At 43.9% G+C, this 18,965-nt stretch overlaps 1 long non-coding RNA gene across 1 annotated transcript; it reads right to left on the reverse strand.

The window, feature by feature from the left end:
• Nucleotides 1-5,620: 5,620 nt before the first annotated feature.
• LOC147975484 (uncharacterized) lies at nt 5,621-9,026 on the reverse strand. Its single transcript, XR_015602043.1, has 2 exons — nt 8,628-9,026; nt 5,621-5,916 (listed from the first exon to the last, which is right to left on the reverse strand). It is a non-coding gene; the product is annotated as an uncharacterized LOC147975484 (long non-coding RNA).
• Nucleotides 9,027-18,965: the final 9,939 nt, after the last annotated feature.

Genomic DNA, 18,965 nt, shown 5'->3' on the forward strand with positions numbered 1-18,965 from the left:
GGTTTAGGTGCACTTCGGTTTGACTGATGTGTCCCCAGTCGGAAGAACCGAGTTCATCATAGCGAGAAAATTTTGTATACTTGACTCACTTGCACTTGAGTTCTCACAAGTATTTTTAGGGAATTCGAATAAGATTTGCAATGAATTGACTAGAAACTATCTAAAGAGAAGAACATGAATAGAAAGGGATCTAGATGAAGTTTTTCTTTGAAAGGGAAAGCACTCTAGCAAGAAGAAAAACAAAGTAAAGAGACATTAGAGAACATCATCTAGAAGGGGGGTCGGCTACTAGGTCACCTATGTTAGAGTATATTGACTTAGGAGTCAAGTGAGATCACTTGATCATAGGTCATACTCATCGTTAATCTTAAAATGGGGTTACCATTTTTTAAGCATTTCAATGTATTCACATCTTGTTGAGTTGCTTTGACTGATGTTTTTGAGTAACGCTTCTCTGAAATGTGAGGACTTACATTGGGTTTAGTGTAGATGTTCATCATGTAGTTGAACTTGAGGTGGGTGCTCATTGAATAAAGTTGAGAGCAATCCTTTCATTTGTAGTTCATCTTACTGCATGGGTTAGTTTTGCAAGGAACAACATATGAGTCCAAATTGACAAGAGTGGAACATAGAGTCATAAATTATCAAAAGGATATGTTTGAGTTGTCTTGTTCCTTGGGCACACCAAATACTATAGATACTTGTTTCAATTTCCCTTGCTCAATATAGGAGTTTTGAGAGCAAGCTTCATGGAATGATGTATATTCAAGCACCTATAAGGGTTAGGTGCAATAAAAGGGAGCAACGTATCCAAGATATGAAATGACCATCATAAGAGAAACATCAAGGATTAGCCATAATAGCTCGTGCCCTTGCATGTATCCAAGTGAGTGTCTAGTTCATGCTAGAAGCATCAATGACATTCAACTCACTTCTGAAGTGAAAAAATATCTTCTCATCAAGAGGTTTAGTGAAGATATCCGCCAATTGTTTATCGGTACGAACATGCTTGAGGTTAATGTCACCTTTAGCAACATGATCTCGAATGAAATGATGACGAACCTCAATATGCTTAGTTCGATAATGTTGCATGGGGTTGTGTGCAATCTTAATAGCACTCTCATTGCCACATAGCAATGGCACATGTCTCACATGTATCCCATAATCTTTGAAAGTTTGTGTCATCCATAGTAGTTGAGCACAACATGATCCAACTGCAATGTATTCCGCTTCAGTGGTGGATAGAGATACCAAATTTTGTTTCTTGGAAGACCAAGATGATGTCTACTATGCAACCTTCTTATTGTAGACTCTTGTTGGGCCTCCAAGCGCAGATTTTTGTAGGACAGTAGCAATTTTCCCTCAAGTGGATGACCTAAGTGAAGGAAATATGCCCTAGAGGCAATAATAAAGTTGTTATTTTATATTTCCTTATTCATGATAAAGGTTTATTATTCATGCTAGAATTATATTGATCGGAAACCTAAATACATGTGTGAATACATAAACAAATACCGTGTCCCGAGTAAGCCTCTACTAGACTAGCTCGTTGATCAAAGATGGTCAAGGTTTCCTAACCATAGACATGTGTTGTCATTTGATAACAAAATCACATCATTAGGAGAATGATGTGATGGACAAGACCCATCTGTTAGCTTAGCATTTGATCGTACAGTTTATTGCTACTGCTTTCATGTATGTCGAATACATATTCCTTTGACTATGAGATCATGCAACTCCCGGATACCGGAAGAGTGCCTTGTGTGCTATCAAACGTCACATCATAATTGTGTGATTATAAAGATGATCTACAGGCATCTCCGAAGGTGATTTTTTGGGTTGGCATGAATCGAGATTAGGATTTGTCACTCCAAGTATCGGATAGGTATCTTTGGGCCCTCTTGGTAATACACATCATAATAAGCCTTGCAAGAAAATGACTAATGAGTTAGTCACGGGATGATGTATTACGAAACGAGTAAAGAGACTTGCCAGTAACTAGATTGAACTAGGTATAGAGATACCGATGATCGAATCTCGGGCAAGTAACATACCGATGAACAAAGGGAATTGCGTATGTTGTCATAACGGTTTGACCGATAAAGATGTTTGTAGAATATGTAGGAGCCAATATGGGCATCCAGGTTCCGCTATTGGTTATTGACCGGAGAGGTGTCTCGGTCATGTCTACATAGTTTTCAAACCCGTAGGGTCCCCACGCTTAATGTTCGATGTCGATTTGGTATTATATGAGTTATGTGGTTTGGTGACCGAATGTTGTTCGGAGTCCCAGATATGATCATGGATATGACGAGGAGCTCTGGAATGGTCCGGATATAAATATTGATATATAGGACGATAGTATTCGGACTCCATAATGGTTTCGCAATGCACCGGAATGTATCGAGTCACCGGAAGGGTTTCTTGGGCTTAATGGGCCATATGAGGGGAGAAAACCAGCCCACAGGGGGCTGGTGTGCCCCCTCCAGGCCATAGCACAAGGAGAAGTAACGGAGAGGACTCCTTCCTTTTCTTCTCACAAGGAGAAGGAAAGAGAGGGGGCGCCTCCCCCTCCCCCCCGCAAAGATTTGGAAAGCGGGGGCGCACCTAGTTGGATTCGGCCAGCCCTTTGGGGGGGGGGCGCCCTAGGGCTGCCTCCTCCCCTCCCACTCCAATATATATGTGGGAGGGGTGCCACACAAAGGCACAGGATTATTCCACGTCGTGTGTCGGCACCCCTCCGCCTCTAGTTTCTCCTCCGTTCTAGATCATCGCAGCGCTTAGGCGAAGCCCTACGGTATCACTTCACCACCACCGTCACCACACCGTTGTGCTACCGGAACTCATCACCTCATTGCTACACTTGCTGGATCAAGACGGCGAGGATGGCACTGAGCTGAACATGTGCAGAACGGGGAGGTGACGCGTGTTTGGTACTTGATCGGTTGAAGCGTGAAGAAGTTCGACTACATCAACCGCGTTTTGAAACTCTTCGGCTTTCGGTCTACGAGGGTATGTAGACATATTCTTCCCCTCGTTGCTATGCATCTCCATGGATAGATCATTGTGCGTGCGTATAATTTTTTTTGTTTTCCATGCAACGTTCCCAAGAGTGGCATCTTGAGCCAGGTCTATGCGTAGGATATGCACGAGTAGAACACAATGAGTTGTGGGCGGTGATAGTCATACTGCTTACCACCAATGTCTTATTTTGATTCGGCGGTATTGTGGGATGAAGTGGCCCAGACCAACCTTACATGTCCACACACATGAGACCGGTTCCACCGATAGACATGCAACTTGTTTTGCATAAAGGTGGCTGGCAGGTATCTGTTTCTCCAACTTTAGTTGAATCGAATTTGACCGTGGACAGTCCTTGTTGAAGGTTAAAACAACAAATTTGATAAATCACCGTTGTGGTTTTGATGCGTATGTAAGAACGGTTCTTGGTAGAAGCCCGTAGCAGCCACGTAAAACTTGCAACAACAAAGTAGAGGGCGTCTAACTTGTTTTTGCAGGGCATGTTGTGATTGATATGGTCAATACATGATGTGATATACGTTATTGTATGAGATGATCATGTTTTTTAAAAGTTATCGGCAACTGGCAGGAGCCTTATGTTTGTAGCTTTATTATAAAAGTTATCGGCAACCACCAATGTATTATTTTGATTCTGTGGTATTTTTGGATGAAGCGGCCCGGACCAACCTTACATGACCACGTTCATGAGACCAGTTCCACCGACAGACATGCAACTAGTTTTGCATAAAGGTGGCTAGCGGGTGTCTGTTTCTCCTACTTTAGTTGAATCAAATTTGACTGCGGTCGGTCCTTGAAGAAGGTTAAAATAACAAACTTGATGAAACACCATTGTGCTTTGATGCGTAGGTAAGAATGGTTCTTGCTAGAAGCCCGTAGCAGCCATGTAAAGCTTGCAAACAACAAAGTAGAGGACATCGAACTTGTTTTTGTAGGGCATGTTGTGATGATATATGGTCAAGACATGATGTGATAAACGTTATTGTATGAGATGATCATGTTTTGTAAGATATCTGACAACCGGCATGAGCCTTATGGTTGTCTCTTTATTGTATGAAATGCAAATGCCATGTAATTGCTTTACTTTATCACTATGCGTTAGCGATAGTTGTAGAAGCAATAGTTGGCGAGACGACCATGAAGCTATGATGGAGATCAAGGTGTCGAGTCGGTGATGATGGAGATCATGATGATGCTTTGGAGATGGAGATAAAAAGCACAAGATGATGATGGCCATATCATGTCACATATTTTGATTGCATGTGATGTTTATCTTTTGTGCATCTTATTTTGCTTGGTACGGCGGTAGCATTATAAGATGATCCCTTAAAAAAATTTCAAGGTAAAAGTGTTCTCCCTAAGTATGCACCATTGCTACAGTTCATCGTGTTGAGACACCACGTGATGATCGGGTGTGATAGACTCTACGTTCACATAGAACGGGTGCAAGACAGTTTTGCACATGCGGAATACTTGGGTTAAACTTGACGAGCCTAGCATGTACAGACATGGCCTCGGAACACTAGAGACCGAAAGATCAAACGTGAATCATATAGTAGATATGATCAACATAGAGATGTTCGCCATTGATGACTACTCTATCTCATGTGATGATTGATGACCCACAAGTATAGGGGATCTATCATAGTCCTTTCGATAAGTAAGAGTGTCGAACCCAAAGAGGAGCAAAAGGAAACGACAAGCGGTTTTTAGTAAGGTATTCTCTGCAAGCACTGAAATTATCGGTAACAGATAGTTTTGTGATAAGGTAATTCGTAATGGGTAGCAAGTAATAAAAGTAAACAAGGTGCAGCAATGTGGCCCAATCCTTTTTGTAGCAAAGGACAAGCCTGGACAAACTCTTATATAAAGGAAAGCGCTCCCGAGGACACATGGGAATTATCGTCAAGCTAGTTTTCATCATGCTCATATGATTCACATTCGTTACTTTGATAATTTGATATGTGGGTGGACCGGTGCTTGGGTACTGCCCTTCCTTGGACAAGCATCCCACTTATGATTAACCCCTCTTGCAAGCATCCGCAACTACAAAAGAAGTATTAAGGTAAACATAACCATGGCATGAAATATATGGATCCAAATCAGCCCCTTACGAAGCAACGCATAAACTAGGGTTTAAGCTTCTGTCACTCTAGCAACCCATCATATACTTATTACTTTCCAATGCCTTCCCCTAGGCCCAAACAATGGTGAAGTGTCAAGTAGTCGACGTTCACATGACACCACTAGAGGAGAGACAACATACATCTCATCAAAATATCGAACGAATACCAAATTCACATGACTACTTACAGCAAGACTTCTCCCATGTCCTCAGGAACAAATGTAACTACTCACAAATCATATTCATGTTCATAATCAGAGGGGTATTAATATGCATAAAGGATTTGAGCATATAATCTTCCACCGAATAAACCAACTAGCATCAACTACAAGGAGTAATCAACACTACTAGCAACTGTGATGCCCCCTACTCAATCGTACACTAATCATACACGCAAACGTGTACGATCAAGATCAGGAACTCACGGGAAGATATCACAACACAACTCTACAAATAAAATAAGTCATACAAGCATCATATTACAAGCCAGGGGCCTCGAGGGCTCGAATACAAGAGCTCGATCATAGACAAGTCAGCGGAAACAACAATATCTGAGTACAGACATAAGTTAAACAAGTTTGCCTTAAGAAGGCTAGCACAAAAGTAGCAACGATCAAAAAGGTAAGGCCTCCTGCCTGGGATCCTCCTAAACTACTCCTGGTCGTCATCAGCGGCCTGCACGTAGTAGTAGGCACCTCCAGTGTAGTAGGAGTCGTCATCGACGGTGGCATCTGGCTCCTGGACTCCATCATCTGGTCGCAACAACCGAGTATAGAAAGGGGAAAAGGGGGGAGCAAAGCAACCGTGAGTACTCATCCAAAGTACTCGCAAGCAAGGAGCTACACTACATATGCATTGGTATCAATGAAAGGGGGTAGTATATGTGGACTGAACTGCAGAATGCCAGAGTAAAAGGGGGATAGCTAGTCCTGTCAAAGACTACGCTTCTGGCAACCTCCATCTTGCAGCATGTAGAAGAGAGTAGAGGGTAAGTTCACCAAGTAGCATCGCATAGCATAATCCTAACCGATGATCCTCCCCTCGTCTCCCTGTGAGAGAGCGATCACCGGTTGTATCTGGCACTTGGAAGGGTGTATTTTATTAAGTATCTGGTTCTAGTTGTCATAAGATCAAGGTACAACTCCAGGTCGTCCTTTTACCGATGGACACGGCTATTCGAATAGATAAACTTCCCTGCAGGGGTGCACCACATTTCCCAACACGCTCGATCCCCTTTGGCCGGACACACTTTCCTGGGTCATGCCCGGCCTCGGAAGATCAACACGTCGCAGCCCCACCTAGGCACAACAGAGAGGTCAGCACGCCGGTCTAAATCCTATGGCGCAGGGGTCTGGGCCCATCGCCCATTGCACACCTGCACGTTGCGAACGCGGCCGGCGAGCAGACCTAGCCTCCCTTATACAAGAGCAAGCGTTCCAGTCCAACCCGGCGCGCGCCGCCCAGTCGCTGACGTCAAGAAGGCTTCGGATGATACCACGACGTCGAGTGCCCATAACTGTTCCCGCGTAGTTGGTTAGTGCATATAGGTCAATGGCCAGACTCAGATCAAACACCCAGATCTCGCTAAGCGTGTTATTTTGAAATAACCGCGAACGCCGACCAGGGCCAGGCCCACCTCTCTCCTAGGTGGTCTCAACCTACCCCGTCGCTCCGCCACAAAGATCCACTCAGAATGTCGTCGGGACAAACGTCCTTTCGGACCCAATCCGTGAATCACTCGCGGGTACTCTACGAGCCGACCCGACTTTAGTCACCACAAGTATCATGTATAAGATATATAATATATACCCGTGATCACCTCCCGAGTGATCACGACCCGATAGTATAGCATGGCAGACGGACAAGAATGTAGGGCCACAAATGGAATACTAGCATACTATACTAAGCATCTAGGATTGCAGGTAAAGGTAACAACAGTAGTAGCAAGGACAGGCTATGCATCAGGATAGGATTTACGGAAAGCAGTAACATGCTACACTACTCTAATGCAAGCAGTAGAGAGAAGAGTAGGAGATATCTGGTGATCAAGGGGGGGCTTGCCTGGAAGCTCTACTGAAAAAGAAGAAGTGTCGTCGACGTAGTCGATCATAGGGGAAGCATCAGTCTCGGAGTCTACCGGAGAGAAGAGGGGGAAAACAGTAAATACAAAGCAAACAGATTCATGACAAGACAACAAGCGGTACTAGGGGTATTCTAACGCGGTGCTACACGATACTGGCGAAGGGGGATAACATCCGGGAAAGTTTTCCCGAAGTTAGGCATTTTCGGACAAACGAATTGGAGGGGAAATTTTTGCATGTTTGCTATGCTAGGGACATGTGGCGGATGAACGGACCGCGTATTCGGATTCGTCTCGTCATTCTGAGCAACTTTCATGTACAAAGTATTTTCATCCGAGTTACGAATTAATTTATATGATTTTTCAAAGTTTTATCAATATTCTAGAAATTATTATTAATTCAAAAATAAATAGGAAATTGCTAGGTGTACCCAGCCTTGTGTACACAGATTGTACACAAAGGCTGACAAGTGGGCCAGGGGGTCCCTGTTGACCAAGTCATCAGAGACTAGTCAACCAGTGAATAGTAGAAGTGGGTGCACATGCCATTGACTCTAACTTTAGCAGTTTAGGTAGTTTTGCATAATTAACAGCAGGGCCCATCTGTCATTGAGTTATTTTATGTTAATTACCTAATTAAGTAATTAATTAATGTACTAATTATTTTACTTATTATTTATTTTACCTACTAACTTTTATTTATTTTTTAGTAAAGAAAAGGGGATGGGCCACACAGCTCAGTGGCACAAGGCCATAGCGGGGGTTGGATCTGGGCACGGCCAGCGGTGGGGCACTCCCCTCCTGGCCCGGACCAGCACAGCGCAGGAGGGCACCGGCGGCCACAGCGAACAACGACAACGGGAGACGCAGGGCGAGCGAGGGGGACGCGGCCGCGGGCGTGGGCCGGTGAGGCCGAGGTGGGGGAGCACGGGGCCGCAGCAGCAGCGCGCGGGCAGCCAGGCGCCGGCCGAGGCGGTGAGCGGCGTGGGCGCGGCTAACGGAGCGGCGCACAGTAGCGGCAGGGACCACGGTGGACGGCGCGGGCGAAGCGACGCGCGGTGGTGGCAGGGGGAAGCATCAGCGGTAGCAGACAATGGGCGGAGCCGGTGCGGGGCAGGGGCGGCGGTCAGTGGACGAGCGCGGCAAGGCGAACGGCAGCAGCCAGCGGTGAGCGGGCAAGCGCGGTCGCAGGGGCCGTATGGGGCGGAAACGGGGCGGCGCGACGACGGGCGCGACCACACGTGGGCGAGCGTGAGGAGCACAGAGCTTCGGCCAGAGCTCCATGCGGGCGCAGGAAGGAGACGACAACGGCGTCGGGACGGAGGGGTAGAACTACACGCCGGACGGGAGCACGAGAGGGGTCGGGGAGGAAGGGGAGCTCACGGGGAAGGGCACACGGTGGCCCGGTGGCAACTTAGTAGCAGCAGAGTGGTCGGATCGACCGCGGCGGATGACGATGCCCGATGGGGAGGCGAGCTCGATGCAGACGACGTGGGGCCTCCCCGGCTCCAGCTGGTGTAGGCCGAGGGTGAGGTCGAGGCCGGCGGAGTCCTTGGACGCTTCGGAGAGATACGGGGGGCGGCGGTCGTTGCGGCGAAGCGAGATGCACAGCGATGATGGGGCGCGACCGGGGTGGAACTGGGACAGGGGGAGAGGAGAGTGTGGGGAAAGGGTTGAGTGGATGAGATGGGGAGGGGAACCCGAGGGGGCGCTGCGTCGACATCCTTGTCCCCTCGTCGGCGTGGCCGACGAGGTGGTCGGGCAGGAGCACGTCCCTGTTGCGGTCTGAGACCGAGGAACATGAAGCAGGGAGAGGGACAACCGGTGCGGGGGTATTGGGCTGGATGGGTGGGAGTGGGCCGAGGCCCAGGGGGAGCCAGGGGGTTTCCTTTTCTCTCCTTGCCTTTTATTTTTTTAGCCACTAAAAGGTTTTTATTAAAAAACAACTAGTCCCATAAATGACACTACAATATGTAGCACTGCCAGGAAAGTTTAGGAGGCATTTGAAAAGCTTTGGAATTTTTATAATTTCAAAAGCGATTAAGATATTATTTTGGCCCCTGTTTTAGGACATTTAATTATTTTATAAAAGGTTGTCTCCAACACCAAAATTATCTAGGGATCATTTGCCACATGATGATCATTTTTGTTTTGACAATTGAAAACTTTTAAAGTTTGACTTGAATTTAAATTTGAATTTTAGTGGGGTTTGAATCAATGCGAGTTTATCAACAGTAATCTTGGTGATGTGGCATCATTAGCAGAGGGTTACTGTAGCTTAATTATCCGGGCGTCACAGCAACCCACAGGTACCAATCTGAGGTTTTGAGACAAAGATTGGATACAAGAGATGAACTAGGGTTTGAGAGGAGATGGTGCTAGTGAAGATGTTGATGGAGATTGACCCCCTCCCGATGAGAGGATCGATGATGATGATTTCCCCCTCCCGGAGGGATGTTTCCCCGGTAGAACAGCTCCGCCGGAGCCCTAGATTGGTTCCGCCAAGGTTCCGCCTCGAGACGGCGGTGCTTCGTCCCGAAAGCTTCCTTCTGATTTTTTCCAGGGCGAAAGACCTCATATAGAAAAAAGATGGGCACCGGAGGCCTGCCAGGGGGCCCACGAGGCAGGGGGCGCGCGCCCACCCTCGTGGACGGTGGGTGGCCCCCCTCTGGTGCTTTCTTCGCCCAATATTTTTATATATTCCAAAACTGACTTTTGTGGAGTTTCGGGACTTTTGAAGTTGTGCAAATAGGTCTCTAATATTTGCTCCTTTTCCGGCCCAGAATTCCAGTTGTCGGCATTCTCCCTCTTCATGTAAACCTTGTAAAATAAGAGAGAAAATGCATAAGTATTGTGACATAATGTGTAATAACAGTCCATAATGCAATAAATATCGATATAAAAGCATGATGCAAAATGGACGTATCAATGATCGGATATGGTTTAGTTGATTTGGATCACGTATCATTTAGATGACTTGAGGGATGTCTATCTAAGTGAGAATTCTTAAGTAATTTGATTAATTGAACTTAAATTTATCATGAACTTAGTCCTGATAGTATTTGCATATCTATGTTGTGTACCTCGCGATGTAGTTCCCCTATTTTTTTATATGATCCTAGGGAAAACTAAGTTGAAAGATGTTAGTAGCAATGATGTGGACTGGGTCCGTGATATGAGGATTATCCTCACAGCTGCACAGAAGAATTATGTCATTGATGAACCTCTAGGTGACAGACCTATTGCAGGAGCAGATGCAGACGTTATGAACGTTTGACAAGCTTGATATGATGACTACTTAATAGTCTAGTGCACCATGCTTTAGGGCTTAGAAGAGGGACTTCAAAAACGTTTTGAACACCATGGAGCATATGAGATGTTCCAAGAGCTGAAATTGGTGTTTCAGACTCATGCCCATGTCGATAGGTACGTATGAGACCTCTGACAAGTACTTTGCCTACAAGATGGAGGAGAATAGCTCAGCTAGTGAGCATGTGCTCGGAATGTGTGGGTAGTACAATCACTTAAATCAAGTGGGGGTTAATCTTCCAGATAAGATAGTGATTGACAGAGTTCTCTAGTCACTATCACCAAGCTACTAGAACTTCATGATGAACTATAATATGCATGAGATGACGAAAACGATTCCCGAGCTCTTCGTGGTGCTGAAATCGGCGAAGGTAGAAATCAAGAAATAACATCAAGTGTTGATGGTTAACAAGACCACTAGTTTCAAGAAAAGTGCAAGGGAAAGAAAGGGAACTTCAAGAAAAACGGCAAGCAAGTTGCCACTCCAGATAAGAAGCCCAAAGCTAGACCCAAGCCTGAAACTGAGTGCCTCTACTACAAAGGAAATGGTCACTGGAAGCAGAACTACCCCAAATATTTGGCGGATAAGAAGGATGGCAAAGTGAACAAATGTATATTTGATATACACGTTATTGATGTGTACTAGTGCTCATAGTAGCCCCTAGGTATTTGATACTTGTTCCGTTGCTAAGATTAGTAACTCGAAATAGGAGTTGTAGAATAAACGAAGGCTAGTTGAGGGTCAGGTGACGATGTGTGTTGGAAGTGGTTCCAAGATTGATATGATCATCATTGCACACTCCTTATACTTTTAGGATTAGTGTTAAACCTAAATAAATGTTATTTGGTGTTTGCGTTGAGCATGAACAAGATTGGATCGTGTTTATATCAATACAGTTATTCATTTAAGTCAGAGAATAATTATTATTCTGTTTACATGAATAAAACCTTCTATGGTCATACGCCCAAGGTTAATGGTTTATTGAAATCTCGATCGTAGTAATACACATATTCATAATATTGAAGCCAAAACATGCAGAGTTGATAATGATAGTGCAACATACTTGTGGCACTACCATTTAGGTCATATTGGTGTAAAGCGCATGAAGAAACTGCATGCTGATGGGCTTTTGGAATCACTTGATTATGAATCATTTGATACTTGCGAACCATGCCTCATGGGTAAGATGACTTAAACTCTGTTCTCCGGAACAATGGAGCGAGCTAATGACTTATTGGAAATAATACATACCGATGTATGCGGTCCGATGAGTGTTGAGCATGTGGCGGGTATCGTTATTTTCTCACCTTCACAGATGATTTGAGTAGATATGGGCATATCAACTTAATGAAACACAAGTCTGAAACATTTGAATAGTTCAAAGAATTTTAGAGTGAAGTAGAGAATCATCGTAATAAGAAAATAAAGTTTCTACGATCTGATCGCGGAGGCAAATATTTGAGTTACGAGTTTGGCCTTTATTTAAAACAATGTGGAATAGTTTCACAAATCACACCACCTGGAACACCACAATGTAATGGTGTGTCCGAATGTCGTAACCGTACTTTATTAGATATGGTGCGATCTATGATGTCTCTTATCGATTTACCACTATCGTTTTGGGGTTATGCATTAGAGATAGCTGCATTCACGTTAAATAGGGCACCATCTAAATCCGTTGAGACGACACCGTATAAACTATGGTTTGGCAAGAAACCAAAGCTGTCATTGGGGTTGCGATGCTTATGTGAAAAGGTTTAGCCTGATAAGCTCGAACCCAAATCGGAGAAGTGCGTCTTCATAGGATACCAAAAGAAACTATTGGGTACACCTTCTACCACAGATCTGAAGGCAAGATCTTTGTTGCTAAAAATGGATCCTTTCTAGAGGAGTTTCTCTCAAAAGAAGTGAGTGGGAGGAAAGTAGAACTTGATGACGTAATTGTACCTTCTCTCGAATTGTAAAGTAGCGCATCATAGAAAACCGTTTCCATGATGCCTACACCAACTAGAGAGGAAGATAATGATCATGATCATGAAACTTCAGATCAAGTTGCTACTGAACCTCGTAGTTTAACGAGAGCATGATCCGCACCAGAGTGGTAGGGTAATCCTGTTCTGGAAGTCATGTTACTAGACCAAGACGAACCTACGAACTATGAAGAAGCTATGATGAACCTAGATTCCGCCAGATGGCTTGAAGCCATGAAATCTGAGATAGGATCCATGTATGAGAACAAAGTGTGGACTTTGATGGACTTGCCCGATGATCGGCAAGCCATTAATAATAAATGGATCTTCAAGAGGAAGACAGACGCTGATGGTAGTGTTACTATCTACATAGGTCGACTTGTCGCAAAAGGTTTTTCGACAAGTTCAAGGTGTTGACTACGATGAGATTTTCTCACTCGTAGAGATGCTTAAGTCTGTCCGAATCATGTTAGCAATTGCCGCATTTTATGAAATCTGGCAAATGGATATCAATACTGCATTCCTTAATGGATTTCTTAAAGAAGAGTTGTATATGATGCAAGCAGAAGGTTTTGTCGATCCTAAAGGTGCTAACAAAGTGTGCAAACTCCAGCGATCCATCTATGGACTAGTGCAAGCATCTCGGAGTTGGAATATATGCTTTGATGAGGTGATCAAAGCATGTGGTTTTATACAGACTTATGGTGAAGCCTGTATTTACAAGAAAGTGAGTGGGAGCTTTGTAGCATTTCTGATATTATATGTGGATGACATATTGTTGATCGGGAATGATATCGAATTTCTGGATAGCATAAAAGGATACTTGAATAAGTATTTTTCAATGAAAGACTTCGGTGAAGCTGCTTATGTATTGGGCATCAAGATCTATAGAGATAGATCAAGATGCTTGATAGGACTTCCACAAAGCACATACCTTGATAAAGTTTTGAAGCAGTTCAAAATGTATCAGTCAAAGAAAGGGTTCTTGCCTGCGTTACAAGGTGTGAAGTTGAGTAAGACTCAAAACCCGACCACGGCAGATATATAGAGAGAATGAAAGTCATTCCCTATGCCTCAGCCATAGGTTCTATGAAGTATGCCATGCTATGTACCAGACCTGTTGTGTGCCTTGCCATGCGTTTGGCAAGGGGGTACAATAGTGATCCAGGAGTAGATCACTCGACAACGGTCAAAATTATCCTTAGGTACCTAAAGAGGACTAAGGAAATGTTTCTTGGTTATGGAGGTGATTAAGAGTTCATCGTAAAGAGTTACGTCGACGCAAGCTTTGACACCAATCTGGATGACTCCGAGTCTCGATCTGGATACATATTGAAAGTGGGAGCAATTAGCTAGAGTAGCTCCATGCAGAGCATTGTAGACATAGAAATTTGCAGAATACATATGGATATGAATGTGACAGACCCGTTGACTAAGCCTCCCTTAGTACTCTTTGGGAGTTAATCACATGGCGATGTGAACTAGATTATTGGCTCTAGTAAACTCTTTGGGTGTTCATCACATGGCGATGTGAACTATGGGTGTTAATCACATGACGATGTGAACTAGATTATTGACTCTAGTGCAAGTGGGAGGCTGAAGGAAATATGCCCTAGAGGCAATCATAAAGTTGTTATTTTATATTTCCTTATTCATGATAAAGGTTTATTATTCATGCTAGAATTGTATTGATCGGAAACCTAAATACATGTGTGAATACATAAACAAATACCATGTCCCGATTAAGCCTCTACTACACTAGCTCATTGATCAAAGATGGTTAAGGTTTCCTAACCATAGACATGTGTTTTCATTTGATAACAAGATCACATCATTAGGAGAATGATGTGATGGACAAGACCCATCCGTTAGCTTAGCATTTGATCGTACAGTCTATTGCTACTGCTTTCATGTATGTCAAATACATATTCCTTTGACTATGAGATCACGCAACTCCCGGATACCGGAGGAGTGCCTTGTAGCTATCAAACATCACAATGTAACTGGGTGATTATAAAGATGCTCTAGAGGCATCTCCGAAGGTGTTTTGTTGGGTTGGCATGAATCGAGATTAGGATTTGTCACTCCGAGTATCGGAGAGGTATCTCTAGGCCCTCTCGGTAATACACATCATAATAAGCCTTGCAAGCAAATGACTAATGAGTTAGTCACGGGATGATGTATTACGAAACAAGTAAAGAGACTTGCCGGTAATGAGATTGAACTAGGTATAGAGATACCGACGATCCAATCTCGGGCAAGTAACATACCCACGGACAAAGGGAATTGTGTATGTTGTCATAACGGTTCGACCGATAAAGATCTTTGTAGAATATGTAGGAGCCAATATGGGAATCCAGGTTCCGCTATTGGTTATTGACCGGAGAGGTGTCTTGGTCATGTCTACATAGTTCTCGAACCCGTAGGGTCCGCATGGTTAACGTCGATGTCGATTTGGTATTATATGAGTTATGTCGTTTGGTGACCGAATGTTGTTCGGAGTCCCGGATGTGATCACGGGTATGATGAGGAGCTCCGGAATGGTCTGGAGATAAAAATTGATATATATATATAAGATTATAGTATTCGGACTCCGGAATGGTTTTGGAATGCACCGAAATGTATCGGGTCACCGGAAGGGTTTAAAGAGTGCGTCCTTGGGCTTAATGGGCCATAGGAGGGGAGCAAACCAGCCCACAGGGGGCTGGTGCACCCCCATCTAGGCCGCAGCACAAGGAGAAGGAAGGGAGAGGGCTCGTTCCTTTTCTTCTTACAAGGAGAAGGAAAGAGAGGGGGCGCCTCCGCCCTTTCCTTCCCCCCACGCAAAGATTTAGAAAAGGGGGGGTGCACCTAGTTGGATTCGGCCAGCCCTTTGGGGGTGCCCTAGGGCTGCCTACTCCCCTCCCACTCCTATATATATGTGGAAGGGGTGCCACACAAAGGCATAGGATTATTACACGCCGTGTTTTGGCACCCCTCCGCCTCTAGTTTCCTCCTCCGTTCTAGATCATCGCGTCGCTTAGGCGAAGCCCTACGGGATCACTTCACCACCATCGTCACCACGCCATTGTGCTGCCGGAACTCATCACCTTCTTGCTACGCTTGCTGGATCAAGACGGCGAGGACAACACCAAGCTGAACGTGTGCAGAACGCGGAGGTGTCATGCGTTCGGTACTTGATCGATTGAAGCGTGAAGAAGTTCGACTACATCAGCCGCGTTGTGAAATGCTTCCGCTTTCGCTCTACAGGGTACATAGACATACTCTCCCCCTTGTTGCTATGCATCTCCATGGATAGATCATTGCGTGTGCGTAGAATTTTTTTTGTTTTCCATGCAACGTTCCCAACACTAAGGTTTATCAATCCATGGGAGGCATGGGATGAAGATGGTCTCTCTCAAAAAACCTTGCAACCAAATAACAAAGAGTCTCTTGTGTCCCCAACACACCCAATACAATGGTAAATTGTATAGGTGCACTAGTTTGGCGAAGAGATGGTGATATAAGTGTAATGTGGATGGTAGATATAGGTTTTTGTAATCTGAAAATATAAAAACAACAAGGTAACTAGAGTTCGTATAAGTGTCACAAACAACCCTAGAGTTCATAGTAAAATAACACCATATAATACACACCAATCAACTCTAATGTCACCTAGATACTCCAATGTCACCACAAGTATCTGTGGGTCAATTATACGATATGCATCAAACAACTTCAGATTCATAATAGTCAATCCAACACAAAGAACTTCAAAGAGTGCCCCAAGATTCCTACCGAAGAAACAAGGACGAAAACATGCATCAACCCCTATGCATAGATTACCCCAATGTCACCTCAGGAATCCGCAAGTTGAGTGCCAAAACATACATCAAGTGAATCAATAGAACACCCCATTGTCACCACGGGTATCCCACGCAAGACATACATCAAGTGTTCTCAAATCCATAAAAGTATTCAATCCGATAATAGTGAAATCTCAAGGGTAAGGCTCAATTCATGACAAGAAGGTAGAGGGGGAGTGATACGCCTCCAATGTATCTACAATTTTTTATTGTTCCATGCTATTATATTATCCATCTAGGGTGTTTTATATGCATTTATATGCTATTTTATATGATTTTGGGGACTAACCTATTAACCTAGAGCCTAGTGCCAGTTTCTGTTTTTTCCTTGTTTTGAGTTTTACAGAAAAGGAGAGTAAAAGAGTTGGGCCAGAAGAGTCCCGAGCTGTCCATGAGGGTGGGGGCGCGCCCTACCCCCCTGGGCGTGGGCCCCTATCTCATGGATGACTCGGAGACCCCCCCTGACGTGAGACTGACGCCAAAAATTCCTATAAATACAGAAACCTCCAGAAAATAACCTAGATCGGGAGTTCTGCCGCCGCAAGCCTCTGTAGCCACCGAAAACCAATCTAGACCCGTTCCGGCACCCTGTCGGAGGGGGGAATCCCTCTCCGGCGGCCATCTTCATCATCCCAGCGCTCTCCATGACGAGGAGGGAGTAGTTCACCCTCGGGGCTGAGGGTATGTACCAATAGCTATGCGTTTGATCTCTCTCTCTCTCTCTCTCTCTCTCTCTCTCTCGTGTTCTTGATTCGGAACGATCTTGATGTATCGCGAGCTTTGCTATTATAGTTGGATCTTATGATATTTCTCCCCCTCTACTCTCTTGTGATGGATTGAGTTTTCTCGTTGAAGTTATCTTATCGGATTGAGTCTTTAAGGATTTGAGAACACTTGATGTATGTCTTGCATGTGCTTATCTATGGTGACAATGGGATATCACGTGATCCACTTGATGTATGTTTTGGTGATCAACTTGCGAGTTCCGTGACCTCTTGAACTTATGCATAGGGGTTGGCACACATTTTTGTCTTGACTCTCCGGTAGAAACTTTGGAGCACTCTTTGAAGTTCTTTGTGTTGGCTGAATAGATGAATCTGAGATTGTGTGATGCATATCGTATAATCATACCCGCAGATACTTGAGGTGACATTGGAGTATCTAGGTGACATTAGGGTTTTGGTTGATTTGTGTCTTAAGGTGTTATTCTAGTACGAACTCTTGAATAAATCGATCAGAAAGAATAACTTTGAGGTGGTTTCGTACCCTACAATAATCTCTTCATTTGTTCTCCGCTATTAGTGACTTTGGAGTGACTCTTTGTTGCATGTTGAGGGATAGTTATATGATCCAATTATGTTATTATTGTTTAGAGAACTTGCACTAGTGAAAGTATGAACCCTGGGCCTTGTTTCCTAGCATTGCAATACCGTTTACACTCACTTTTATTGTTATTTACCTTGCTGTTTTTATATTTTTCAGATTACAAAAACCTATATCTACCATCCATATTGCACTTCTATCACCATCTCTTCGCCGAACTAGTGCACCTATACAATTTACCATTGTATTGGGTGTGTTGGGGACACAAGAGACTCTTTGTTATTTGGTTGCAGGGTTGCTTGAGAGAGACCATCTTCATTATACGCCTCCCACGGATTGATAAACCTTAGGTCATCCACTTGAGGAAAATTTGCTACTGTCCTACAAACCTCCGCACTTGGAGGCCCAACAATGTCTACAAGAAGAAGGTTGTGTAGTAGACATCAAGCTCTTTTCTGGCGCCGTTGCCGGGGAGGTGAGTGCTTGAAGGTATAGCTTTAGATCTTGCAATCGAATCTTTTTGTTTCTTGTTTTATCACTAGTTTAATTTATAAAAGAAAACTAAAAATGGAATTGAGGGTGCCTCATATGCTTCATCTTTTTAATATCTTTCGTGAAAATGATGGAAAGGAAAATTGTGCCCAAGTGCTAGAAGAAGAATGCATTAAATTGTTTGGCACTAAATCTTTGAATGATGAGCATGATTGCAATGTTGTTAGTATGAACTCTTTGAATATCCATAGTACTAATGATGATTGCACTAGTCATGATGAAAATGTCTCTTATAAGCATGTCAATTTTTGTGGAGTGCATAGAGTTTGCAAGTACACACCAAATAGGGAAGATAGATTTTGCAAGTGGCATGAGTATTTAGAAACTAAATGGTTGCAAGAAAGGCTAGATGTTTGTGCTGAAAATTTAAATTTTCTTAGCCATCCTTGTGAACTTTGCAATGAACGTGGTCATTTAAATATCCAATGCAAGTTGTTTCATGATCGAATCGTGTCCAAAAATTGTGATGACTTGATTTCCCTTGCGCATCATAATCAACTTAGTTTGCTTCTGTGTTATGAAGAAATGTAACGTATAACTAAGGATATTCCAGAATTTGCCCTTGATAAAGTTCTTGATTTTGATCTAGAGGAAATTTATATGTATTGTGCGGTGAATTTCATTGAAAATCCTTATATTGACAATTACATAAAGGTAAGAAAACAAAAAGAAGATGAAGAGAATACTAATGAAAGGGAAGAGACTTCCCAATATCCTCCTA

This window comes from Triticum urartu, chromosome 4A, assembly GCF_056163025.1.
Source record: "Triticum urartu cultivar PI428250 chromosome 4A, HENAU_Tu73, whole genome shotgun sequence".
In the NCBI taxonomy this organism is placed as follows: domain Eukaryota; kingdom Viridiplantae; phylum Streptophyta; class Magnoliopsida; order Poales; family Poaceae; genus Triticum; species Triticum urartu.